This window comes from Anser cygnoides, chromosome 10 (assembly GCF_040182565.1).
Source record: "Anser cygnoides isolate HZ-2024a breed goose chromosome 10, Taihu_goose_T2T_genome, whole genome shotgun sequence".
NCBI classification, from domain to species: Eukaryota; Metazoa; Chordata; class Aves; order Anseriformes; family Anatidae; genus Anser; species Anser cygnoides.
In genome coordinates this window covers 12,152,474-12,179,126 of record NC_089882.1, presented here as the reverse complement: position 1 = coordinate 12,179,126, position 26,653 = coordinate 12,152,474, and the positions used below count along the sequence as shown (strand labels likewise).

The 26,653-nt window shown below is 51.3% G+C and overlaps 1 protein-coding gene across 6 annotated transcripts in view; it reads left to right on the top strand.

Annotated features, from left to right (window-relative positions):
- Positions 1-1,337: 1,337 nt before the first annotated feature.
- PLXNB1 (plexin B1) overlaps positions 1,338-26,653 on the top strand; it is a 76,221-nt gene continuing 50,905 nt past the window's right edge. Inside the window, exons 1-2 of one of the 6 annotated variants that reach the window (XM_067002890.1) lie at positions 1,338-1,409; positions 21,293-21,354. The gene's annotated coding sequence lies outside the window, so the exon portion shown is untranslated. Of the gene's footprint in view, positions 1,410-1,527; positions 1,550-13,339; positions 13,913-21,292; positions 21,566-26,653 lie in introns of those variants that run through there. The other 5 variants (XM_067002891.1, XM_067002892.1, XM_067002893.1 and 2 more) reach the window with 5 other exon arrangements.

Here is a 26,653-nt window from a genome sequence, read left to right as displayed (position 1 = left end):
TTTTACAGAGGAGAATCCTTTGTGGATTTAAATCTATAAAAATGCTTCTGAACAAATGGAAATAAACTGTTTAATTTTTCCCATAATGTAAAGTTTGTTGTGTCATACTGTTTTCAGCTGTGCAACGTTTGAGAACTAGCTTCTTCTCTAGTTTAGTCTGTACAACAGGACAAGATTTTTATGCAGAGCAATCGAAACTCCTCCCTGCAGAGGGAGATTGTAGTGCTGTGGTGGTTTTAGGATGTGCTGGTGGCTTCTGAGGGCTGTGAGTGCAGGAACAGGAGTGGGAAGGCTGCGCTGTAACTGCCCTGCAGCACACGGCAGCTTTCTGCCCTGCTCCCTCAGCCAGCCCTGCCGTGGGACGGGAGGAAAAGCTGCTTTTTTCCAGTGTGCTCTCTTGGTTTTTGTGGTGGTTTTTGCTGCTTTTTAAATAAAGCTTGCAGATGTTTACCAGGCTGAAGGGGCTGCAGGTCGGGACTGGCTCTGGAGGAAATGTACAAAGGGGATTAGTGTTTGGAGTCAGGAATGAGTTGGAGCAAAGGAAAAAAAAAAAGGTATTTTTTTACGCTCTTAGTCACCAAAGCTGGATTTCATTGGAAGCGCTTTGGGTGCAGTTAAAATGTCTGATTTGTGAGACGGTGATAGTGTTCAGTTCAGTGAGCACTAACCCAAACGGGATGTAGTTTGCGATAAGGGTACGGGGTTCCTCAGCACAGGACAGGATCAAGCAAAGCACTGGGACCCTCTAACCCCCTCACGTGTATTTTTTTACCTCAACAAAATGGATTTTGGGGGTGGAAGCAAGAGAGGCTGGTGGAGCAAAACAAAGCGAGCGGGCATTTAGTGACCCCTCAGTCCCTGGGCCTCGCACCAGCAGCCTTCTTCCAAAATGTGCCAGTGAGGGGCAGGCTGGATGTGAGGAAAAGGTTCTTCACTGAGGGGCGGTTGGACGCTAGAGGCATTTGGACAATGCTCTCAGACACACGATCTATTTATTTACTTCTTTATAAGAGTATTTATTTATTTGTTTATTTATTCATTTATTTATCCAGGAGTGGGACTCGCTGCTCCTTCCCCCTCACACACTCCGTGAGGCGCACCCAGAGTGAGGGAGGAGGCACCGGCACCCCCCCCCCCGCCCCGCCGGGCTCCGCTGAGGGGAGCGGGCGGCCCCCCCAGCCACGCCCCCCGCGCCGCCGGCAGCCAATGGGGGCCCGCCGCCGTCCGCGAGCGCGGGGCTGGGGTGGGAAAGTGGGGGGGGGGGGGAACGGGAGGGGGCGTGGCCTCCGCGCTCGGCCGGCTGCTATTGGAGGAGCGCGGCGGGGGAGGCGGGGCGAGGCGGAGGGGGCGGGGCCGGCGCTCCGCGGCTCGGGGCGGGCGGCGGGGAGCGGCGCGGCGCGGGGCGGCAGGTGAGGGGCGGCGGGGCCGCGCTGGGGGTGGGGGGGGGCGCCGGTATTGCTCCCGGTGCTGCTGCCGCAGCCGCCGCCGCCGCGTCCAGGCCCGGGCAGAGCCACGGGGCGCGTTGCCGGGGGTCAGCGGCCGGCGGCAGGTGCGGCCCGGGGGCCGCGCTTTGTCTCGGCGCGGGGGATGGGCGCGGCCGGGCGGGGGCGCGGAACCGGGAGGGGGGCACCGGGGGGTACCGGGGTCACCGGGGGGTATCGGGGGGTACCGGGGGTGGGGGCACGGAGCCCCCCCCGGCATCCTCCCGCCGCACACACCGCCGTAACGGGTGGCCGCCCCCGCCCCGGTTTCCCCCCCCCCCGGTGAACCGGGAGCAGCACCGGGAGCACGGGGCCCCGCCGGGAGCCGCCCCCGCCGGTGGGAGCGTGCCGCGGGGCTGCTCCGGGTCGGGGGGGGTCGGGGCAGCCGGCTCGGAGCGCCCCTACGAGAGAAAGGGGCTGCGAGCCGGCGGGCTCGGTGTTTTACCGAGCCGGTGGTGTGCGCCCTACGAGGCGGGTGCCGGCCGTGATTTGCTCGTTCCTCGCTGTTTGCACGGAGCCTGCGGGAGCCCCGTGTGAGGGCCGAAACGCAGAAGGGACGAGCCCGGCGCCCGCCTTGTGTCCCGGGGCGTGTTGGTGGCTGGGAGGCGGGGGCGTTCGCACCGATCCGGGCCGAAGCCGCTGCTCGGGGTTGTGCTGAGCCGCTCTGTGCGGCCTCGGGGGAGGCTGGCGTCCCGCTGACGGAGGTGGTCTGTGCGATTCCGTGCTCGGTTTGCGGCAGCGTTAACGGGGTTGCTTTGGTTGGGGGCCTCCAGCAGAATCCCAGGAGAAGCAGCGAGGCAAGCTGTGGCCAGAGGAGCAGCCCGGCAGGAAACCCGGCCAGGGCGGCGTGGTGCTGGGCAGGCTTCTTCCGCGCTCATCCTCACCTGCCTGGAGCCCCTCTGGGCTCTGCACGCCGGGGACTTGCCCGGAACGGAGATTTGGCTAGAAAACCGTATAGCGTGGTCACATATGGAATTTTCTCTTTAAATTTTTTCCGACATGTGAAAAGGGTTAGGTTAGTAATGCGATTAACAATATCTAATAAGATTAAAATTACCGGCATAACTCTCTTGAGCAAGGTGGGTGCAGACTGTCAGCAGTTGACGCTCTAATCTCTGCTTTCTCCCACGTTAAGTGCTGTGAGGAGTTCGGGCACCTAGACCTGGCTCGCTTTTCGGAAAAGAGCGTTTCTGCCCTAATCTGCTGACAGCTCAGGTGCGTGCCCACCAGCGGCGAGGTGTTCCCAGCAGGACCGTGGGTTGGTCTCAGATAAGAGCAGAGGGAAGAGGAGTGCACTGAGCTGCTGCCTTCGCTTGGTGCTGGTCTTTGTGCTAGGCAGGGTCGTTCGTGCAAGTGCTGTGGCTGCTGGCACGCTTCGGCTTTCCTGGCGGCGTCGGCAGGGACCGCAAGGACTGAGCGAGCCCAGGAAGTTGCTGCTGCTGCCAATTGTGGCCCCGTGTGCCTGGGGAGAGGCGGCTGGCCGGAGCAGTGTGCTGTGAACAAAGCGGCACCCACGCGGGTTGCCTGCGTGGCGGGTGCTATCCAGCTCTGTGCGGCTGCGGGAGGAAAGTGTTCCTGCTTGCAGGCTGCCAGCGCTGCCGCCGGCTTCCTGGGGAGGCTCAGTTAGCAGCGGGCAGGCACGGTGTCCTCTCCAGGAGTTGAAATGCTTTATGCTTCGCTGTGACTTGATGAGAGGAGGTTCAGAGGGAGGTGAAGCAGCCACCTCCCACAAAGGCTTGGTATTTTCCGTTGTAAAAGCCCTACCTCTGAACCAGCGAGATTCGCGTTATTTTTATTCTGTCATCTTCCCCTGTCCAAGTCCTTCCTGCTTCTCAAAGCAAACCCCTCAGGACTTCAGTTTCTCCTCCTCCCTGGCAGCCCATCCATCTGTTATTTTTTTGGTTTTGTTTTGTTTGTAGCTCTCGGGTTTTTCCCAAGAAAAACTTCAAATTGGCTGTGGCGGCCAAGTTCTGAGCCGAACCCTCCCAGCCTTGTCTGAGGGCATCCTGGAGGAAGATGATAGGGCTTTGATCCATCCCAACTTGCAGGCTGGTAGCAGGCAGAGGAGACATGAGCCTGCCTGCTTTCTGGGAGGAATTAGCCCTCTAGACAGGAGCTAAGCAGGGAAGCAGGGCTTGGACAGGTGCCTCTCACTCACCTGCATCTTCAGCGAAACGTCCCCGTGCCCTGTTGGAGCCCTGGGTTTGGGGTTCACTTGCCTGCGGCTCTCTCGAGTGTCTGACTGCAAGGATTGTTGGGTGGATTCATCTTTTGCTGCTTTTGCCTTTGTGGGAACGTGCCTGCTGGTCTCTCCTTGTGCTGGTGTCGTTACCTTGTCCTGCCGTTTCAGTCAGCGCTGGTCTGGTGGTTGTGGTGATGTCTCCACAGCAGTGTTCTCTGAGCCTTGGCCATTCTGGTCTTGGTGCTGGCGGGGGATTCTTAGGAAGCACCTGTACACTGTTCTCAGGGGCAAGCGTCTGAGACGTGTGCAGGCCTCATGACGGGACGGGGTTGTTCTGTCAGGCAGCTGGGTTGGGCTGGGAAGCCGCGATCTCGAGGGCTGCAGAGGTGGTGCCATGGTGCGAGCCAAGCGGCCCGCCTTCCCCTCACCATCCTGCCTTCCCCTCACCATCCCACACCCGGGGAGCCCCCAAACACCACCCGCGGGGATTTCAGGGTGCTCTCTCCCTCCAGAACCACACAGGAGATTGGCTTTTGTGCTACGACCGAGCGTGCCACGGCGATACCCGGGACGTGCGGCCGCTGAGGAGCGGCAGCCCCGAGCGGGACGTTGCGGCCTGTGCCGACACGCGCTCTGGTGATGGAGGACCGCGGGGCTTGGCGCCGTCTCCTCAACGCGCTGCTTCTCCCCGGCTGCTGAAGTAATACACGCAGAGGACTCGTTTTCACTGCTAATATATATATATTTTTAGCCAAGTGTTAACTAAGACATCTGAGTTATTTCTGAGGTTGCAGGAAGCAATTTAGGTCTCCCTTTTGTTAACTACAAGTCAGCACTGCCTCCCGAGGCCTATGGAAAAAAGGCAAAAAAAACAAATCGTATCAGTTTCGGCGGATTGTTTCTTCTTCCGTTTGGCACAAATTAAAATCATTATAATACTGAATCACTTTAATTGGTGTTTTTTTTTTTTTAATAGCCTGCTTTTAAGGTTAGGATTTCACTTTCAAATCCTGTCTGCCACCCCCGAAAAAAAAAGAAAAGGGGGTTGGAAAATGAAGCACAAAGAGCTTTTGTGTTAGCATGATCTGGTAGGAAGATTTTAAAAGTCGGTAAAAATGTGAGATGAATCCTCAAATGATACGGATCCTAAGGAAATTCCCAGATGCCAGATTTTAATTGCATGTGAACTTTCGTTATTTGCTTGCAGTATAAACACTGCAAGTACTGTAAAGAGCACTTCTTCTGCGCCTGGCAAATGAGCGAGTTTTCGCGTTGCTTTTGGCTTTGAAGTTTAGCTGTGGAACAGCACGGAGCTGTGGGCTGAGCTTCCACAGCCTCTGCTCTGCGCCAGGGCTTCTGCTTTCAAAACCCTCTCAGCCCCATAGCTGTTCTCATTTAGAAAATGATAGTTCATTGCCTGAAGTGTCTGGGTGTTACCGTTTTATCTTGGAGCTTGTCTCTGTTCCCGTCCTATCTCATGTGGAAGGTCTTTTGTCCGTGTCACGGGGTGTTTTTAAGGCTGGGGCCATAGGTGTGGGGACTTTGTGGCGGCGGTGGCTTGGCTGAGCTGCTTCGGTGCTGGGGACCAGGGGCTGGGAGCTGTGCGACCGCTCGCTCCAGGTGCCCACCTAAAGTTTGGGGCAAGCCATCGGGATTAATATCATTAACCAAAAGGATTTGCCTCTAGTGAGAGTATCTGCAGGTCCAGAGAATTTCAAGCCATTGCTGTTCATTCTCGTGCAGTTTTCCTTCATTCTGAATCCGAAGGCAGTGCTGCCTTTGGAGCTGTAGGGTTTGGGCGAACAAGTGTGTCGGCTTATCTCAGCGTAACGTAGCGGTGCCTGGCAGCTGAGGTGCAGTGACGGGACTCAAACGGCTGCTGGAGCTGTCAGGAGCAGATCACGGTCTGTCCTGGGTCCCGTCCTTCCACGCAGCTCGGCCGTGCAGGAGGGCAGTCATGCCTGGCGCCGTGCGGGTGGGGAAGCTGGCTGTGTTCAGGCGTTTGTCTGTGCTGATGGAACTAGCTTCCTGGCTAAATTGCATGTAATGCTATAAATAGGGTGGGTATATTTGACGTCTTACCCTGCTGTAATCTTTCTGAAAATTACTATGTAGAAGTAGCAGTTCCAGCTTAAGATCTCTGCCAATTCCAAAATGATTTTTGTTTCAAAGTCTCTTCCCAACGCTCTCCTGTCCCACGCTGGTTTGCACTTTGTGACCTCCGTGCTCTCAGCGTGGAGTCACCGTAAACGGGAACGCAGCCAGATCCCCCCTCTGGCCCTGGCTCCTGGAGAACTTGTGCTCTCAAAATCCCTCTGTTGCTTACCGTGGCCATCCCCATCCTCTGTGTGAGGAGTCTCTGGGCTCTAATTTCTGTAAAGAAGCGCCAGCCTCTGAGGACCATTGGCCAAGCAAATGCAGGAGAATACGCTCCTGACAGAGCTCCGTGGGGGCTCTGTGCTCAGCTGCAAGTCCTTCAGACAGGAATTGGAGGTGCAGGAGCAAGGGCCTTGGAGATGCTCCTGTACCTGCCAGGCCGCACCTTGTCAGAAATGACCTTCTTGCTGAAGGTGGTGTAGGGTTTTGAGTGGCTTGGGGTTAATGGCCTTGAAACAACTCTCTTTAATGCTTTCAGCTTTAATCACAATGTTTTTTTGTACCAGGCTTACCCCTGGAAGTGCTGGAGAGAGCAGTTCTGCTTGTGAATTACCTAAGAGTGAATTTTCATACGGGGACGGTTCAGTAACTCTTCTGGCATCACCTGCTGCCCTCCCCACACCAGAGCCGTCAGCTTTTCTCACTTATCCTGTGCTGTCTCCTGCCTCTTAGCATAGCCAAAAATTGTGTGTGCTGGAGAACTGAAGTGCAAAAACAGTTCCCGGGCTTCTGAATCCCACAGTCAATGTTTTGATCCCCATTTGCATGCTGTTCGACTTCCTGCATACAGATTGCAGTCCATTACTGATTGATTCTGCCCGACAGAATGGTAAAACAGGCGTGCGGCGGAATTAATTGTATGGGAGCGGTGCGTGCCGCTGTGGGAAACAGAGGAGCGGTAACCAGGGGCCCTGTTTATTCACCAGCTCTTTTTAGGTAATTTAGCATTTTGAGAGAAATTGCTGAAATGAGACTGCAGAAATGCTGAAGGACCTAGGGAGACTAAGCTGTTTGTGAATTTATATCCTTAGCTTAGCTGAGATGCATCTTGGCTTCATGTCAGCCTGACACTGTTAAGAGAGATTTAAGGCAAAGATCACAAGGACTTTTTGCTTTTGTCCTGCATGTCAGCGCAGCTTTCTCCTGGCTGCAGGTGAGGTGCGTTTTCCTTGCATGTCTGTGATTTCCGTGGGGCTGCTTTCACTGTAACGAGTGGCACCAACTCTCTTACCGTTTGCTTGTTTCTTGATACAGACTTTTCCTTTCTTTTGAGGATACCTAACCGGAAAAAGTTCTTGTTGTGACAGCCTACAGAGGAGCGTGTGCAATTACAAAACAGCCCTGGGTACCTCTTACCAGCTTGTCCTCTCGGCAGTGCGGGCGAAACTTGAGTTGGCAAGAGGGCAGGCAGGTCCCCCAGGGACACCGCGTGCCGGGCTCCTTCTTGGAGCCAGCGTCCCGGTGCCAGAGCTCCTGGCTGTGCTCTGCTTCCAGTGACTGTGACTGTGCAGAGCTGCTGAATGAGGAGCAGCAGGGCAAGCTTCTCCTTCCCTGCACCCCCATGAAGGCAGCTCCCTGCAGCCCCAGGGATGGGGAGCAGGGGCGGCGCGTGCCGGCAGGGCGGCTGTGGCAGCAGCTGCCCTGGAGCAGATGAAAGAGCTGCTTTAGCCTGTTGGGCTTCCTCTGGGCCTGGGACAGTCAAGTCTCTGTCCTCGTAGTGCCCGAGTCACCGCGGCCCCTTCCTTCTCAGCACAACTCATCTGCCAGCGGGGTGAAAGCCCGTGTCAGGAACCGCAGCGAGGAGCTCGGCAGGCTTCTGGAGGGGTGCTGACAGTCACGCTTTCTTGCTCGCTGTACGTTAAACTGCTCCTGTGTGCTGCAGTGACAGTGCTGTGTTCTGGATACTTGAACCTTGTAAATGTGCCGTCTATCCACGGCACGCAGAGGCCTTGCAGGTGACTTGTGTTTCACTGCAGTACCAATGTCGGGATGTGGCATGGCGAAGCTTTCCTTAATGGCCCAGGAAAGACCCCCGTTCTGTAACTCTTGTTCCATAACTGGGCTTTCCTGCACTGTGGAGAGCTGTCTTTGCTGAAGTCTCTGAATAAAGGTTGTAAAGAGTGGAAAATGTCGGCGAGCTGATGGCTGTATTGCAGGTTTATGTTACTTTGGGTCAACCATTCAAATCCATCCCCAGCATCCTACCACCACAGACCATCTATCGCAACAGCTCTTGCACTGGATTAATGAATGCCAGACTCATTAGCTACAGACAAATAACATCCAAATAGCGTTTACCTTCCAGATAATGACGATGGTGGGCTTCCTGCTGGGGGATCTTGTACGCTGGCATTCTGCTCGTGCAGCCCCAAGAAACGTGGAGGTTTCTGGTTAAGTAGCAACGTGGTTTGGTGTTGTGCCGCTGATCAAAGGTTTGCATCGCTGTCTGGTGCGGGTGGTTAGCAGCAGCGTGCGAGCCCCGGGATGCTGCTGCACTGGGCAAAGCTGTTGCAGGAGAACTACCCACTTGTGGTTCTGAGGTTGCATCCTCTTCCTTTGCCTCTGTTGCCTCCTGAAGTTTTGGAAGCCATTGGGTATGCATCTGATTACCTCCCTCCTAGTGCTGTCAACACAGGGTAATCCTAATGGGTGCTGCGGTGATTATTACAGCGCTCTGTGTTCTCCGGAGACTGCTGGGTTGTCGAAACACAACCGACACCTGGCCATCCAGCTCCGGGACTGCAGCCCCAAGGGCACCGTGCGGGAAGCGCCAGGAGGTGCAAGTCCCAACAGTGGAACTCAGCCCAAAATGCAGCGTGCTTTGTTGTAAGCAGGTAGAAATCACATGCATGCAGTTATTCACGAGGGAAGTGATTTCAGCCAGTAGAAACACACAAAGCATCCTTGTTACTGCACTCTGTGATGAAGAATACGTTTTGAAAAACTTTTTTTGCTATGGAGAAAGCCTTAAACTTTCTGTGCTTATGAAGCTGTTATCTCTGCAGCAGGCACTGTCCTCTGTGATACCACGTTACCTGCGGGTAAGACTGAGGTAGAACTGATAATGTACAAATCAGTACTGATTTCCTTATCACCTAGTGACCTGTAGGCCTATAGATCTGTCTTGTGTTTGTCTTCAGGCTGGTCTTCTGTATATGCTTGAAATATGTTGTCCTTTTGGCCTGCTTGGGGCAGAAAGCTGAGGTGGGGGAAGGAGAATTGTTCTTTTGGGACCTGCAAGGCAAGAAAAAAGTGTTACAGAACTTGTCTTCTGAGGGAGCAAAACAATTTGTTTGAAATGGAGGTTCATTGTGTACATGTGTTAATTCCCTTTGTTTTTTTGTGGGATGTAAAGGTCACTTTGTCTCTATCTAAACTATGAGAAAATCAATAGTCTAATCAATTTCTAAAGTAGCTTTAGTCACAATGACTACCGTGGTGTGGCTTGGGCTTTGATGTGTGAAGGTGTCCCAAAAAGCTGCTAGAACAGTCAATGCGGAGCATCGTTGCAAATAACCTTACCGAAATTGCAGGGGAATTTTCTGTCCCATTCACTGTGTCCGCGGGGCTTTTTCCCTGCCCAGTCCCAGCACGGCTTCCTCCCGGCGTTTCCACTGAAAGAATAGATCACTGAGAGCAACAAAAGCGGTCGCACGGTTCGCTTGAGCAGTCATGCATAAACGCAGGCAGATTTTCTGCCGTGAAAACCAATGGGTAGTCTTCCCTGCCACCAGCTTTCCATAGGCTGCGTGTTCCTGCGACGAGGAGCGATGCCGGGGATCCCGTGCGGGAGGACAGCGTCCCTGGCAGGCACCAGCTGCTGGCGTTCCCTGTGGCTGGGCTGGGGTGTTCACAGCAGTAAGTCTGTTTCTTGCTTTGAAAATACCGAGTTAAGGGCTGATAAAAGCCACGTGTCTCACTGTTGCCTCAGAGATGTTTTATTCGGAGAGGTGTAAGGGGCACAGCCCTTTGTGCTGCCCCGCCGGCCAGCACCCAGAGCTCAGCCGTGGTCCTGCCAGCACCCAGGGCGTAAGCGCCCTGCCACGTGCTCCGTTCCAGCTCGGAAGCACGTTGGGCACGCAGCACAACACGAGGGCGGTCGCTAAGTGGGAATGCTGCTTGGAGGTGGAAATTCAATGGGCATCTGTTCGTTTAATAAATGGGGATGGGAAAAACAGAAGGGTTCGCATGTCTGTTTTCTGCTGGAACAGCAGCAGCAAGGGCGCTAAGTCCTCGTGGCGTGGAGGTCGGGGAGGGCGTTGGCTGACATCCACAAAGGCTTGATGCTTTTTGTGCAGTGATCTCGAGTAGCTCGTGTCTCTGGGGAGATTCATGAGGGGTAGTTACTGTTTCTGATACATACAGAGGGTTGTGTTAATTATCAGAAAGAGCGGCTGGAAAGAGCCAGGTGAGAACACGGCAGCAGGTGACTGCATTCGTGTAATGTGCTTCTGAAGGTGTTTGACTTGGAGCCGTACAATGGTTTAAATAATTGATCTGTGCCAACATCAACAGCGTGCCTCATGATTATTTAAAGAAAAAAAAAAAAGGCTGATGCCTCTGAAATCATGGGTTACTGGGGATGTGTCAAAAAGGGAAATATTCCTGGGGGTGTCCTCAGCGAGCATTAGCACTGTACTCTGTGTTGTGCGGGACTTTGTCGGTTTTCTGAAAATAAATCTAAAGCTGCTGCTAGTGTTGGTTCAGTAGAGAAGCAGAAAATGCTGATGGCGAATTCAGAACCGTGGCTGGAAACGATGGGTCTGTTGGTATTTTCTCGCTCGAAGATCCTGAATAGTACATAAGTGTTTGGCAGAATGGGGATTGGGTGGTGAAATTTTCCTTAGAGCTTTTGGAGAAATGCTTACATGGTGTCTAAGAAAGACGTGTTCTCCTTACGCTCAGCTAATTGACTGTTAGCTCACTGATACAATCTTTGCAGTCTGTGATTTCTGTAGCTCCTCCGTTATGCTGCAAAACGGGTTTAGTGAAATAACATCCATTTGATACAGGCAAGCAGGGGCCTCGGTGTGCCGGCGATGCCGAGCGCTCCCCGGCTGTGTTTCACCAAAGCAGTGGCTGTGAAGAAGACGGCAGGGGGTGGAGGTGACAATCACACTGGTATTTTGAATAGGGGGGGGGGGAAAGTCCCAAGTTATTCAAGAGCCAAGGAAGGTGCCTTGTAGTGACGGACCCGATGGGACTCATCTGTTGGTTGCCAAAACCTATCGAGAGGTGGCTTGCTTAAAGCACGTGCATAACTGACTCCGAGGAACTGCTCTTTAATCCAGCAGAGAAGAAATTAATGGCTCGTGGCAGAAGGCAAACAAATGAGAAATTAGCCTGGCCTTGTTGCCAGAAAGAATGATGGAGCCATTGGAGCACGCTACTAGCACGGCAGTGAGCTCATGGGTGTTGTGGGGACGCAGGTGGTACAGCAGGACGGCGTGCGCCTCGTGTGGACTGGCCTTAACCTTGAATGACACGGCTCAGACCGGTCCTGTGGCAGCGATTTCTGTTCTGTGCTTCAGGATAACCTCAAGGCTAACGCAGCTGCGTCCCTCATCCCTGTTTCTTGACTCCCCAACCTTGCGTCCCAGCGCTTTATGCAGTGGGACTGGTACGTCCTGCATGTGAAGAGCCTGGCTCCTGGCAGGAGTGTTAGCTCAAGGTTTGCACTTCAGCATCCCGAGGTTAAAATCCTCTTGATGCTCCTCACGGTATTTCCGACTGTTAGGCTCATCTCTCCGCCTAACCTATCTTGCGGTGCTTGCTTTACTGATTGTAAGCTTTCTGTGAAAGTACAGTTTTTATTAAGCATTTGGTATACGCACCACCATCTGCATCAAGGAGCACTGCTAAATTCCAGCTGCACTTAAGCCATTTTAGTTGCTTTCTTTCATTAATCTCCTGTGTTGAATGTCAAAAATCTCATACAAGTAAATCTGATAAACATTGTAGTTTAGTCTACGATTCTTTCGTAATAACTTGTGATTGTTTACAGGCTGAAAACTAATTTATAGTTTGTTAAAGGCAGTTAAGTCATTGAGTTCATGTAGTCTGATCCTTCAGGTAATGCAAGCCAGTGAATTTCCCTGAATTTAAGCTGACCATCGAAATTGAGACTGAATGTTAAGAAAGAGCAGAGGTGTGTGTGTGGTGGAGACCTTGCTGCACCAAGTGTATGCTAAGATACCTCTCAGAAAAGAGGTTTAAAAACCAGACCTTGGTCTGTCCGTTCCAGGAACCTGCAATTAGCCAATTATTAACTTTGTTCTGAATGGGTTAACTAATGTGGCACTTGTTCTGTTTGGCCTCTGACTGCCTGTATAATAGCCAACATCAGCAATCTCCGTCCTGCGCCGGACTGCAGGCTGCTAATTAACACGTTGGTTTCATATCGCCGCCGCCAATGTTTGCACTGAAGAACTTTGCTTTTTGGGGGCCATGCAGGTGGGTGGGAATATCCAGATCATACCGTGGCTCTGGTCACTCACGTGCAATGCCTTGCTCTCTGTTTTTTCCCCAGACGTCTGATCAGGCTTGGGGCTGAGCAGTGCCTCATCGCAGGATCTTTAACCAAAAGGTCAGAATAAGCTCAGGGCCTAGAGCAGCGAGATGGTCGCGCCGTGTCCCGCCCCACCGCTGCCTGCCGTGTGTCTCAGCGCACATACACATCTCTCCCTCAATTAACCACACGTAGGATAAGCTGGTTTCCCTTAAAGGAAGCAGTTGCCCGTAGGCTGGGAGCTGGTGGTTCCCCATGGGGTGAAAATACACCTTAAACTGGGCTCGGAGGGGAGGCCGGCTAGTTGATGCTGTGGTAGCTGAAGACCTGGGTGTGTTGTGTAGCTCAGGCCTGACCCATGGGGTTTTTTTTGGCACTTACCCTGTGCTCCCACCGCCCCTTGGTGTGCTGGGGCTGGCCTGGAAACCCCCTGCGGGGAGGCCCTGGCTGGGAGTGGGAGGCGTTGAAATGCGGATATTTACCCCAGCTGTCAGCGGGTGTTTGGAGAAGATGCCTTTGTTTTAGTAAACGGGGTTTGTTTTAAAGGTATTGGTGGGTTTGTGCCTGCTTTCTTTTAGTTTCGCTGTCTCAGCCCTGCCTTGGCTACTCCCTTTCCTTACTCACCAAAAGCAACTAAAAAAGAGGTATTTGAGCAGCCCATCTCGTTGTTCGCATGCAATCCAGCAACCTTTGGTGCTGGAAGTTGGACTCTGTCTGCTGTTTGTCTGGTAACACTAGCCCCCGTTGTTTCCTCGCGCTGCTTTTGAAAAATACTGTTTTGGTTTCTCTGGGAGAGAGATGGTTGGCTCATAAATGTATGCCAACCCACCTAATTATTCTTTTCGAAAATCCTTCATTGGGTCTTTTCTGTTAAATAGTTTAAAAAAAAGAGGAAAAAAAAAAAGAAAAAATCCCACCTCCCTTGCCCCTGCAAACAGCAGCGTCCTTGTTCTGCTGAGCTAACTGCTGGCCATACTGATCAGTACCATTTCCTTTGTCTTCGTTTATTTTAGAATTAAGCTATAAGTTGTTTAAGACGGGGCTATTTTTGTTCTGTATTTGTGCAGGATCTGTTACATGAGGATCCTAAATGCTAAAGTAACTGCTCTTCTTAAAGGCAAAACTACTGTGCACGTCAGGAGCAGGATGGGCATTGCTCTGAAAGCGAAGTTCGGTGTTTTTGCTCCAATAAAACGTTTTGGCAAGCACATCCCTGGTCAGAGGAATGCCTAGGTCAGGGCCAGAACCATGGCCATCTTCCGCCCCCGAGCTGGATTGGCTTTTGTCAGCCAGATGCCTTCTGATCTCCACCTTCTCGCTCCGTCCCTCTTCTGACAGTAGCCATGTGCTCAGCAGGGGCTCTGCAGCCCTGTTTGCTTTAGCTGGGGAGATGTTTGCCTTTCCTGCAGAACCCCAGCTGCCGGGGAAACCTGGGGCGGCTGTGTTGATTTATTAGGGCACAGTGCGCCTCAGGAATGCCTCTGCTAAGGAGCTGGGAGTGATGGAAGGGATCCTGCCCGGAGCGGCGTGAAGCCTTCTCGTTTCTCTTTACACAGACGCGAAGCAGGAATTCCCCAAAGCAAGGTAAGAAAAATGGCTCGCTCAGCTGACGGCTTTAGGGAGCTCCAGTTAGGCTTCCCTGGCGCAGAGTCAAGGAGGTGGATGATAGCTGGAATTTTAAGAGTGCAATTTTAAGTGAGTTTTTTGGTGGGAGATGACACTGAATTGCCCGACCGGAGGGTTTGTGTGCTTTTGGTTTGTGTTAAGAGCTGGCATTCCTGAGTTACTGACTAGGGCTTTTTTCTGGGACTTGGCTGTGGGCCATCTGAATGTTTTGCACTTGAAAGAAGAAAGTTTCAACCTCTTTGGGTTCACAGACTTCTAAACATTTTCCATTAGAGATATGGCAATGGATTTGCTTTTTTAATTACCTTTACAGACAACCAAAGTCTGCAAGCCACAAGTTTAAAAACCACCGATGCAAGCGTGTATTCTGTAGTGAGTTCATTGGAATACCCTCGCCTCTCCATAATTTGTCCCAGCCACCCTACACCCCATATTTTCCTTTCTTGTCTGGCATATGCACCCAAGTATGTGTCTGAACTTTCTTCTGTGATTTTTCGTGGCTGCTACCCCAGCTGATCTGAAAGCAATACTGAGGAAACTGTTGGGTGTTTGCACAAGGCAGGGTGGGCAGCCAGTCACTTTGTGTTGAGCCGGTATTTGGTAGTTGCAGAGTAGGCTGTGTTTATGGGGCATCAGTGCTGGGAAGGAATTTCCTTTCCTAGCTGAGGTAGAAAGACTTTCCACGTACAGCTTTCTTCCTTTGCTTTAGCATTCCTTGAGGTTGTTTCCTATTTTACAAATGCATCTTTTGAGAACTGCCAGGAAAATGTCTCTCTTAAATGGAAATGGAAATTTCTGAGCTCACAGGGATGAAAACCTTTGGGTCTGTGCTCACTGAGTGAAAAGAGGATTACCAACCAGCCATTCTTCAGCGTGCAAAGCGGTGGAGCAAAGTCTGCAGAGACTCTCCGAAAGTTATTGGCTTTCCTCAGGAAGGGAGCTTGTGAATAGAATTAAATGAACTCGGTCCCATCCTTCTCAGCTTCCCTGCTGCAAGTGGAGAGAGCAGTGTAAGTTTTAATTCAGTAGGCGCTTGAATAAAATGGGAAACTTTTTGAAGTAGGTGTCATGGAAACAGGTCTAGAGCCAGTATTCCTATGTTCCTGGAGATAAGAGGACTAATGGTTTTGTGGCTGCATTTTGGCCTGACCGAGCAGGGTGAGGGGAGGCAGCACTGCTTTTTCCAGAACTATTTGAAGAGTCCTGAAATGAGGATGGCTTGCTGGAGCAGATGAAGATGGCACCTTTTCATTGGGGACTGAAAAACCTGCCAAAGTGTAAACTGCATCTTAATAGAAAGATGTGAGACGAGGCCTGCACATCTCTCCTTCCTAATTACCGCAGCTCAGCTGCTGCTGTCTTTTATGCTTACACATGTGAAAGGTGACAATGACAATGTCTTGAATGGCAAAGCAATAGTAGGGAGGCTTCCCCCCCCCTTTTTAAAAAAATCTGTATTCTGGAACAAAGAAGTTATTCAACCAACAGCCAAGAATATCCTAATGAAAAATCTTCCTGGAAACTGCTCTACATGAAAGCAGTGGAATTTTTGTAAGTCTCGGTGGCTTGTCTCCTGAGTGACTACAGGTAAAGCAGCAGCCAGCTTCACCCTTTCCCCCACCGACAGCGCAGGGAATGTCCACCCCGGCAGCAGGACTTCCACTTCTGCTGTTGCTGCACCTCTGTACGGGCTTGTCCTGGTACGTGCTACCTTTTCAAGAAGCTGGAAGACTCTGCTCCCCAGTGTTGCGGCAGAAATCTCTGCTAACATTTTTCCCAGCAGTTACTTTCAGTGCCAAGGCCAGAAACCAGACTCTCAGATCCTCATCGATCACGGCACTTAAAATGGGAAAAGGTGGTTAGTTTGGATATGAGCTCCTCTTAGAGAAACAGGCATTTCAGGGGGCAATGATAGTGCTGTAGCTGTGATCACATTGCAATGGTGCAGCAAGAGAAGAAGCAGCAGCGGCTCCCAGTTGGGCTGTGGAGGGCAGTTTTAGACTGGGTGTTTCTCGCTGAAATGTCTCCTAGCTTGTGGTCTCTTGTGGCAGTTTTGCTGGTTAGCTATTAACTTGTTCAGTCTCCCCTCGCGCATGGCCCTACCCTGTTCCACTGTATTCCTGTAAAGCTGGTTTAAGAAACAGCTTTGTCAAAGTTTCTCTTCCTGCCTCTCCTCTTGTCCTGTCGATCTCAGGAGAACATGCTGGCACTGGTGCCTTTGCAGGATCATTTTTAGGGCCCTTTTGGCTCTGTCCCTTTCCCTTTGAGCAGCCCTTGGGGAGCCCCGTCCTGGGGCGGGACAGGCTCTGGTGGGATTGCTCTCTGCTGGGAAAACAGCAGGGGAAAGGCAAAACAGTGCAGAAAACCCTGCTTTTTTTAGCCGAGAGAATGTCCTTCTTCAAACACAGCTCTTCCTGCTCGTGCCTGTACATAGCCCCTTCCTGCTCACCACGGCGCAGTGTTTTCTCTCGCTGCCTCGGGGCGGCATTCAGGTTAGTGCAGATCGGAAGGAGCGACTTGTATTAAGAGATTTCTCTGCAGTGGTATTTACCCTGTTTCTGCAGAGGACTCTTTTTTTTTAAGTACTCAGCTACCTGCTTCTGTTTCCTCTTGTGAGATGTTAGAGCATGCTGCTTGCAACTGTCTTGGAGCCTGCAGCTCTTCCATTCCCCCTCGCAATTGCCAGCTCCCTCGGCCTTTTCACAAACAGGGAATAAAAGTTGAAGCAAGGGGATGCCTGCCCGTTTGTATCAGCCTGGGAAATGGTAGATTTCTCTCTTGAGGCCTTTGCCTCAGGCATCTTGCCAGAAGGCATCTAGACTCTATTCACTTCCAACACACGCAGTCCCCAAGCCAGAAATGTGCAGAAAGCTCGTGAACTGTGATCAGCTGAAGGCCAGACAGTGTGACCTGGTGCCTCTTAAAGTCAATGAATTGCGAAGCTGTGACTTCTGGATGCTTGGGAAGTGTGTGCAGGCTGCGGCACTCGCTGCACGGTGTGAACCTCAAGAGGACCACAGGAAGATCAGCTCAAAGATGGACTTAATCTGTACTTACTGTCGGAAATTATCCCAAAATCTGAGTCAAAAGAATGTGCCTAAATGTTTTGGCTAACACAAAGAAGTAATTACTTTCTTCACAGAGCCTGTGTATGGGTTTCCTTTCCTCAGACCGTGAGGAATTCAAAGCAAACTTCAGTTTGGAGCTAAAAGGCGTGTTTTTAGCGAAGGCACTGCAAGCAGCATTGGGATGGGCTCCCAAAAGAACAGAGATGGGTACGGCTTGGGTTCTTGTGCCTGCGTGCGTAGCAGGCAGTCTCGTACCAGCCCTGGTTCAGTCTTCTACAAGTGACCTCTGTCCCTGGCCGGGAACATAAAGAGCCTCAGTGAGCTTTGGCTGAACTGGGCTTTTGCCTGGCTGCTGTGGGGAGAGAGTAACCTCAGTGTTCCTGCCTCCCTCCCCCCGGCCGCTCGCTTGATTTAGCTGCCAGAAAAAGACATCTGAAAAGTATACATTGCTCTCCTGTGTCCTAACTTCTGTAAAATACGGGTTATGGTTGGTTCCCATGTACGGTGCTCAGTAATTTTACAGAAGAGAAAACGGCACCGCTACAGCTATCTACACAACGCTCGGTACAGTGAGGTCTTAGTTTGTGCCAGGACTCCTGAGTGCTATTCTGGGCGTTATTAACGGGATTATGTTACATAGAGAGCTCAGATGGCTCCGAGCCGGGCTCGGGGTGTTAACTGTTTCTATTAAGCTTTGCATTTAGAGATCCTTGTGGCAGAGGAGGGCGATGCTGGACGGGTTAGCGTTCCTGCAGCTCAATAGTCTGTGTGTCTGTATGGCCAGGGAGGGTTTTCATTTGCTTTTCACGTGGGGTAACCAGACTTCCAGAACTTGCTAACTTAGGGATGCTCCATGTGTTAATCTTTTCAGTATGCTGGCAGTGTAGCTGCAGGTGCTGTGGAAGAGATGCTTTCTGATGCAGATGTATAAAGTGCAACAGAAACCTTACAACATGCCATAAATGTCTCATAAGGGATAAAGCTAGCCATATGTAGCATGTTATCTGGCAGAGGCTGTGCCTGCTGTGCACTGAGCACCCGTCTCCGCAGGAGACAAATGGGTGAGGGGAAGTATCCCCTGTGCCAGGTGGTAGTTTGTGCTCAAGCTGATGGTCCAAGGGGCTGAGTTTATGAACATCCCTTCCTTAGAAAGCCAGCAGCCGATGTCTTTACCTTGCAGAGGCTTCGCTCTCCAAAGATGTGCCCCTAGCACAAGGCAGGCACGCGATGGCCTTGGTGCTCCTGTGCCGTCCCAGCTGCTTTCTTGTCTGGGACTCCTGACCCTGAGATCTGGGTGTGTTTCCTTCTGGTGCCGTGTGTTAGAATGGAGGGGGAAATGGAGGGTGAAATCCATGATGGTGGAACCCCTCAAAATAAACAAGAGTGGGTGTCGGTGGTGGTTGGAGCAGCTCAGATCAGACATGGTTATTGGGTTAGATATGGTAGTGAGGGGGAGAAGGGGGCTAGGAAGGGGCTGCAGTGGGAATCAGTACCCAAAATGAATATTGCATGAGTGGTGCATGGATGGGTAAATACTGTCCTTCAAATCAGATCTTGTTCCTGAGCCTTTCTCTGGAATTTCCCTGTCATGCAGACCAGCAGCCAGCACCAGACCAGGCACAGCAGTGCTGCGGGCAGGCTCCCACCCAGCTGCTGGGCAGAGCCATGCTCGCACTGGGCTCTTGCTGGGAGCCACTGGGCACCGTGGCTGTGGCCATGGGACCCCCTGTCAGGCAGGATGGCTTCCAAGAAAGACAGCAGCAGGCCCAGGGTCCGCGGGCAGGATGCGGCTCCCCGGGGAGCAGGGTCGGGCCGTGACTCACCACAGCTGGCTGCGGCTCGGCCTCCTCCGCTCCCCCTGCCCCCGGGTGCCAGGGAGTGACAGCTCGCGGGCAGGCGGCCAAGCTGTGAAAGGAGGAGTGTGTGAGGCCTTCAGCTTTCTCATGCTTTATCAGGCTGCAAAGAATAGCTCGATATTCAGCCGGCGTTGGTGCGGGTCAGGAGAATGGAAATGCGAACTTAACTCCTGACACGCCGGGGGACGGCTGAGGCCCAGGCCTGACCAGAGGAGTGAGGGCTGCTCCCCAGGGCTTCTGTGTGGCGTGAAAGGACACAAACGCCTTACAAGCTGTGCCTTGGCTCTCCTCACACCCCAGCTTGTCCAGACCCCAGGGGCTGGCATTGAGGGGGATGTGGCGGCTGGGGGAGCGGGATGGGGACAGTCCTGGAGATGATGGAGCCAGCAGCGAGGCAGCCACCGGCTCTGGGGAGCGCTGCCCGCCAGCACGGAGGGAGTTAAGCACTGCTGGCGGCTGGGGGTGAGCCCACCTCGGGGTGCCGAGCTCCAGCTCCATTCCCACGGCCGGGGACGGGGCCGGCGGGGGGGGACCCTGCCAGTGGCGGAGGCTGAGAGGCAGCACCCGGCCCCTTCAGCCCCACGCTGGGCTGGGAGGGAGCAGGGCTGCAGGGCAGGGCCGGCGCTGTCGCCGTTCGGCTGCTGTCCCCTGGGTGAGATGGTGGATTTATTGCCCCCCTTCGGGCAGACAGAGGGGGCTTGCAGGCAGCCAGATCCCTGCCTAGGCAACTGAAATAAATTATTCCTCAGCTGGATGTGAGGTTGCAATCGAATCCCAGCAGAGTTGTTTCCTACAGGGTGTGCAAGTTTCTCGGAGGCGTATGGTAGCAGGGCCCTTCGTCCCTGATCCTCACCCCGCCTTTTGTCACGCCATTTTGAGCTCTTTGAAGCCCTGAGGAGCAGGGAGGCCAGGGAGAGCTTGAGGGGTCAGGGAAAGGAGCTAACGTGAGCAAGGAGCGCATACTGCAGCTCCCTCACACCCCAGCCCCCCCTCAGTGGTGCTGGGGGAGCAGGAGGGCGCTGACACAGAGCTGGGCACAGCTCTGCCTATGGTGCCCCGCAACCAGCACCAGTTCCTCCACAGGGGCAGGAGCATCTCGGGGCACCCATTCAGCCTCTGGAAATGCTCCGAAGTCCTCCCCAAGGACGAAGGGTGCAGTCCCTGTTCTCACCAACCGCTGAGCCCAAGGCAAAGCACATCAGTGCGAGCGAGTGGGGCTCAGCGGCAGCGTGAAGGAAAGATGAGCTGTGTGCTTGGAGCTGAGTTCTGCTGGGCGCTGTGCAGACCAGGCAGTGCCATGTAGTGTGGCAGATGTGCTGTTGGAGGCTGGGTTTTTGTCTGTGTGTCGGCTGCCTGGCTCAGCTCCCACCCCGGATCCTCTTTGCAGAAGCCACGGTCCTTGGGCGAGCTGTGCTGGCCCCAGTATCTGCAGGGCAGAGGCTCTGGGGAGCAGCGTTGTCTGTGTGGGGCAAAGGCTTTGGGATTCGGCACCTAGGTACAAACGTGAGCAATGAGAAGCGTCCACGCAGATATTCTGCAAACACCCAAGCGCAGAGATTCCTCCTGCTGGATCTTACTGATTGTTGACACCGGAATCCTAATAAACCCTGGTAGGCAGCAGCCCTTGTTCAGCTGCCCACACCCAGGCATGTAGTGGCGGCTGCGCTCTGCGCTGCAGCTCTGTGCTCTGTCCTTTGCTCCCCCCGCAGCGGGAGATGTGGGATCCCCGTGCGAGGCAGCCCTGGGGGGAAGCACAAAGAGAAGCTCTTGGCGGTAGCTTGGGACCCAGGTGCAGCGAACGCACCAGCGAGCGCTGGCTTTGGGGACGGAGGGGTGTGTTCCCATTGTGTGCGTTCCCATTGCTCCTGTCAAGCCTCCTCTCATTATTCCTGCCTTGAGCTGTCTCGGCCCGAAGGCAAAGTGTACAGAAGGCTCTGTAGGCTTGCCCTTGAGAGGCGTGCGGTCCTTGGAGAATGGCTGTTGAAGGGAAGCACGGCAGTGGGCTGAATTGAGGCTGTTTCAGGCTGCACAGCTCTGAGCTAATCTCCCAGAGGCAGAGACATTACTCACCAATCAGGAATGTGTCTGTATTTTTCCTAATGAGAACAAAACATTTTATCCCTGTTCATTAGCAGAGAGTTAGGGTGTACTGTTGCTATGCCAACAGACTCCTCTCCCCTGCAGACACACTGGGGGTGTCCTCCGAGCCATGGTTAGAAGGGTGAACGGGAAGGCTCGTTCTGGCTAGAAAAAGATCCCATTGTTTTCCCCGGGGCTGCCTGGACTTTGTGCAGCTGGCCAGACCTTGCCTTCTCGGGGGGGAGGGAGCCGCAGCGGGAGTCAAGTGCAACAGAGATTTAATTTATTGGAAAAACAGTCTTTGCATTTCACATTGTGTTGTTTTTTTTTTCCAGCTTGAGGCACACTCCTCAGTAAGAGAAATGAAGGTGTCTCAGCGTTCCCAAGAGCCCAGATGGTAAGCAAAATGCGCCGGGAGTCAGCACTGGGACACCCACGGACTGCTGCAGCCTGCTGGGCCCCTCCGTGTTCCTGATCGTCTGTTTGTGCTGCCAGCGTAATGCCCGGCAGCCTCTTGGTGCTGCTGCGGGATGAATGCACCTGATGAACGGTACCGCCTGTGATTAGCGGACAAGGGGGTTCACCAGGCACGCGGGCTGCTGGAAAGAGTGAGTGGCACTATGTGAGAATACACACTTGTTCCCTTTAGGTAGGGAGCTCCTGTGAAGGACAGAGGGCGTCTCTTGAGTAGAAGTGGTGATCTGTCCAGTTCTGCCCTAAGCAGATGTATTTACTTCAACGGTTGCTGTCCACTTTCTTGTCTTTGTCTTGGCTCTGCCTCCCTCCCCTGCCAACCCCCACCCCTTTCCTGAGGGACCCATGGGATGCGTGAACTGAAGTGGTGCGCTCTGCAGCGCTGGTGCTGTCATTACAATGTAAAACAACATCTACAATTAAAATTTTCTATACAAGCTAATGAGTTTAACCTACAGACAGAAACAAACAAATATGCTACTTTCTGATAGTGATCTACGGTCAGAAATGAGCCAGTGAGGGTGACCAAACCTGCAGACAGCCTCCCGGAGCAGGGTGATGTTCATATCTGGCTGTCAATCACCATACAGTGTCGTGAGCTGCTTTGTGCTGGCTGAGCGCGGCGGTGTTGACAGCTAGAGACCCTTGAAGAAATGTCTCCCTGCAACTGAGTTCTCCTGTCAGACTGCAGCCTGTTAAACAGGATAGCTGCAACTCCTACTTCAGTTCACCTGGCAAAGCACTCTGTGAGTAAATGTGTGGAATTTGAATACAGGAATTTGAATATCAAATGTAGGGTGGTACAGCAGAGATCCCAGACTGAAGGAGCTGCAGGAGATCTGCAGATCTACGTGGACTTGTTGGAGAGTGAAACCCTGGCACCTGGACACTCGGTGCTGCCTCAGATGAGTCACTGACTATTGCGCTAGAGAGATGGATATCACTTGAGAGCACAGGGAGTACAGGAGCCCTTCGTCAGAAAGTAGTCTGCTTGTTAGACCTGCAGCTGTAGTAGCAGGAGGGTTCAGCAAAAATAAAAGCAACGAACAAAGCCAGACAGCAACCCCTAACCTGGGCTTCTGTGTGTGTGCAGCCTGTTTGGTTTCAGTTTGGTAGTAGAGCTAGATTAAAATCTTGAATGTTAAAGAGCAAGCTTTGGGAAAATCTGTTTTGGTCTGTAGCCTCCACGAATAAATCCTGGGTACGTACAACACGTGTACAAAGATCGGTGAGTCTGGTTCCCTCAGCTTTTCGTTGGCTCTGGGTGGTTCAAGTAAAACCACTAAATCAAAGCTGTTTGAAATAGGGAAGGAGTAAGTACTTGAGATGATTTGAATTCAGGCCAGTCTCTTCTGGGTCCACGCTTTCAGGGTGCATAAAAAAATAAAAGACCATAGGGAGGACAGAGGTCTGTGTACTGTGTATTACATGTGTGTTGTATTCCTTGAGATATCCAGCTGATTCTGTGCAGATCCTATTGAAACAGTGCCCCAGCAGAACTGCGCTAGAGGAAATGGTTTTTAGTCCATTTAAGTTTGTTCAGCCATGATCTTTTGCACTGACTTCTGAAATGTGAGTTACGGTTATTATCCAAGTCGCGCTCTACTTCATTCTTGTGCAGCGGGAGTAGCGATTCCGTGTTACCTAGGAGAGTGTTACTTGGGCCCTCCTCTCCCCTCCTTTTTGAACAGCACAGGGGGGGGATTTTCTGCCCTCTTTTCTGTCCCACCTCTTTTTTTCCTTACATTAAGAACAAACATACAATTTCTGTGCTGTGTACAAAGCAAAAATCAGGAGAAACCCTTTGGTTTCGAGGGCAGGGGGCATGTTTTTCCGCATGAAACTGTGCTGCTATGTTTTGTCTGTAGAAGTTTTTCTCATTGCTTTTTATGCTTGGCAAGCGGTTCTGTGTGGTATGCTCTCTGTAGAGCTCAGAATAGTGAGATTTGGGGTATTTCTAGGCCATGCACTTCCTTCATCTCTGTAACGCCTCTGCATAACTACCTCAAAGTCCTGCTTCAGTTCAAAATGTGACATTTAAATGAAAGACGAGTCCAAAGAGTTTTCTGGTCTTGGATCTTGTTTTGCTGTTCTGTTTCCGAGATGTCTCCTGTTGCATGCTGAGCTGCTTTTTACTAGCTATTTATGCTCTATTTGTTTAATTATTTAACTTTATAACAGCTAGATTTTTGTTTTGGTAGTATCTGAGCTCATTGGAAAAATAATGCAAACCTGTACATAGCCACAGTGGGATGAAGGACAAAATTCCAAATGCATTTCTACATTTTGCCTCTTAAAGTACCGCAGGTAGTACCTGTAGTCAGGTGAATGCCTATGTGAAAATAAACCCTCTTATTATGTTCCAGATGCATTTTTTATGTAATTTCCAGGGCTGGCATGGCTTGATGTCACAAAGTTGTGGACAGCTCTCCTGCACTGTGTTTTAGGAGCTCAGCGTCCAGGAAGAGCTAGTGCCTTGTCTATCTGATGTAGTGGAAGAGATGGGAAGAGCTGGGTTAGAGGAACTTCAGAGTCCTCTGTGCTGTTTGATATCCACCACTTTGAGAGGAGACTTCTTCCCTTCGATCAGAACCAGTTATGGGTTATTTGTGGAGTGAGGTGTTCCTTCTAACTCTTGGTAGAGAATGGTTTAAAGGCCTAAATTGTGAGATAGACGGATTTAAAAAAAAATAAAATGCTGTTAGCACTAAGTGTTGTAATGCTAAATAATATATCTGCCATCTTTTGAATCGTTTGGTTTTAATGGCTTCACTTATTTTTCTCTAATTCTAGTTACATTTCTAAAAAAAAAATAAAAATAAAAATGCTTGTTTGACTCTTAATAGAGAAACTGGCAAAGGACAAAAAAGCCAGCTATTTCAGCCTGACAGGAGAGTCTAGGTTGCCTAGCAAGCGAAGCATGCATGCATAGTGAATTCTCATTCACTATAATAATCAAGAATGTTGGAAGCAATTAGGAAGGATCACTGCGTTTGTGGAAAAAAATCACTGAGGATTTTGCAGGAGTCACAATAAGAACAATACGTCTAAAAATAAATATTCTTATATGATTCTGTATAACAACAAGATCCAGTAAGGGTGTTGTTATTTTATGTAGCATCATGAAATCACTAAATAACGTGTCTATAATTGAGGAAAAAGATTGAAAGATTCATAAAGAACAGATGACAGAATAGAGCTCTGACATACAGCCTTTGTTGTAAGGGATATCCTTCATCGGGTAGGCTAAATCAAGTATAAGAACGTTATTTGTACTTTGAAAGTACTAATGGGGGGAGAATTTCTGAAAAACACACCCTATTCTGAAGGAATAAGGTGTAGTTAGGTGCTGGGGCTTCAAAGTAGTTTTGAACAAGCTCAGTTTAAGAAGTTAGGGGGCATATTTTAACAGAACTAGCTAACTAGCAATTCACTACAGGAGGTGGAGAGTCCCTGCAATATTTACTAATCATCACACTAATTTCTCCAGCTCATATGGAAGGTGTTTTCTGCAGCTTTGTGAAAATCGTTGTATTATGACAGGTATTTTCCATTATTAGAAATGGAACAGCAGCAACAATGATCAAAGGTGAGGAGTGTCTTCTATACAAAGAAAATGGAATAAACCGGGACTCTTTCACCTGTAAAGAGAGGAGTGATAGTTACCAAAATCCTGACTGGTGTGGAAAGGTTAGGGGGACAGCAACTGTTTTTTGCCTCTTCCATTAGTATGGAAGAGTCATCAGTATGAATAGGTATTGAATGGGGCCAGCAGGTAGTAAGCTTAAAAAAAAAAGTAACGACTTAGTCCTTGATGTGTGCAGTTAACCTGGGAAGCTCCTTGCCACAGGATGTTGTGAATGCCTAACATCTGTGTGTATTTGAGGACACAGGGCAGTTCCCCAGAAGAAGGAGCTATTGAAGGTTCCTAAATGCATAGAAACCACCTCTGTCCCGAGAAATCCCTGAGCTGCACATCGCTGAAGCCTGGGAGAGTGTTCAGGGAGGCAAAGTGCTGCTATGTGCTTGCTTCCTTCTTACGGTTTCAGGCCATCACCGGAGCCAGAACAACTGCAAGCCGGTCTGTCAGAACTGGGCGGGATGGAGGGAAATAAAAATAAACCTTGTAAAAACAGAGACTGGCACAGCTTGTGGCCCGAGTTTCTTCTGTGCTGCTTGCGATGTGCTGTACGCACCTCAGACTTGCTAAAAGCATCGCCTGTGGGCTGTTAAAGCCTGCAGACTGTTGACTTGAGCTTCAAGAGAGGTGGAGAGTATATTTTGGGGAGCTATGCAGCTGGGAAGGGTGGTGTGAAGACGCATATTCTAAGCAGGGAAGCTGACATTTTCCCTTCTTCACGGCATATGCTGGTCCTTGCTGTTCTGGGATGTTAAATGTTTTACTGAGTTACAGAGATTGTTACTGCTGAGAGCCTAAATCTTATTTCTGTGGATTTCCCCCCTTTAAGGAGTGTTTCTTGCCTAGCAGTGGACTGTAACTTAATTTGAGCTAAAGTGGGTGATATGCAGATCTATAAACAATACAATCTCTGTTCCAAATGCTTTCAAACTAAAAATGTCATGGCCTACGTGAGGTTCAGGCTCTTTAGAAGTTCTCGAAACACTGGTCTTATTTGAGGTCCTGTCTAAACATTTAAAAATAACTAGAAAACAGGGCTCAATTCTAGATGCTTCTCCCTTGCAAGTCCAGTCTTACGCTTGGTTTTAGGTGCTTATCCAAATCTGCTGAGAGCACAGTACAGGATGGCAGCCCTTAGCTGTTCCTTTGAACTTTTCTCTTTCAGAAGGATGAGAGCCGTGTCGGGCTGTCCGTCCTTTTGTCCATAGGGACGTGGTTTCTGTTGCTGCGGGATATTGCTAATTTTTTTTCCTGTAGTGCACTGCAGCTGTGAGGAGTGTAGGGGCACCTGGGCTGAGAGCCAAAGCCAGGTGGAGTACACACAGGGTTTAGGACGAGGGTTGTGTTGGGAAAGACAGGGACTAGGCGGTGTGGGCTTAAGTTTGGAATAAAACCCAACATCTGTCATCACAGCTGCTTTGTCTAGTTCCTCTGCACTAATTTGAATCTAATGGCAGCCTGTTACTTCTGGCTTGGAGTCCTATAGCTTTGGTGACAGATCTGCACTGAGTCCAAAGACTTCAGTTTTGTGATGAACTTGATGGATATGACTTTTCATGCAAATCTGGGAAGTTGTTTCATG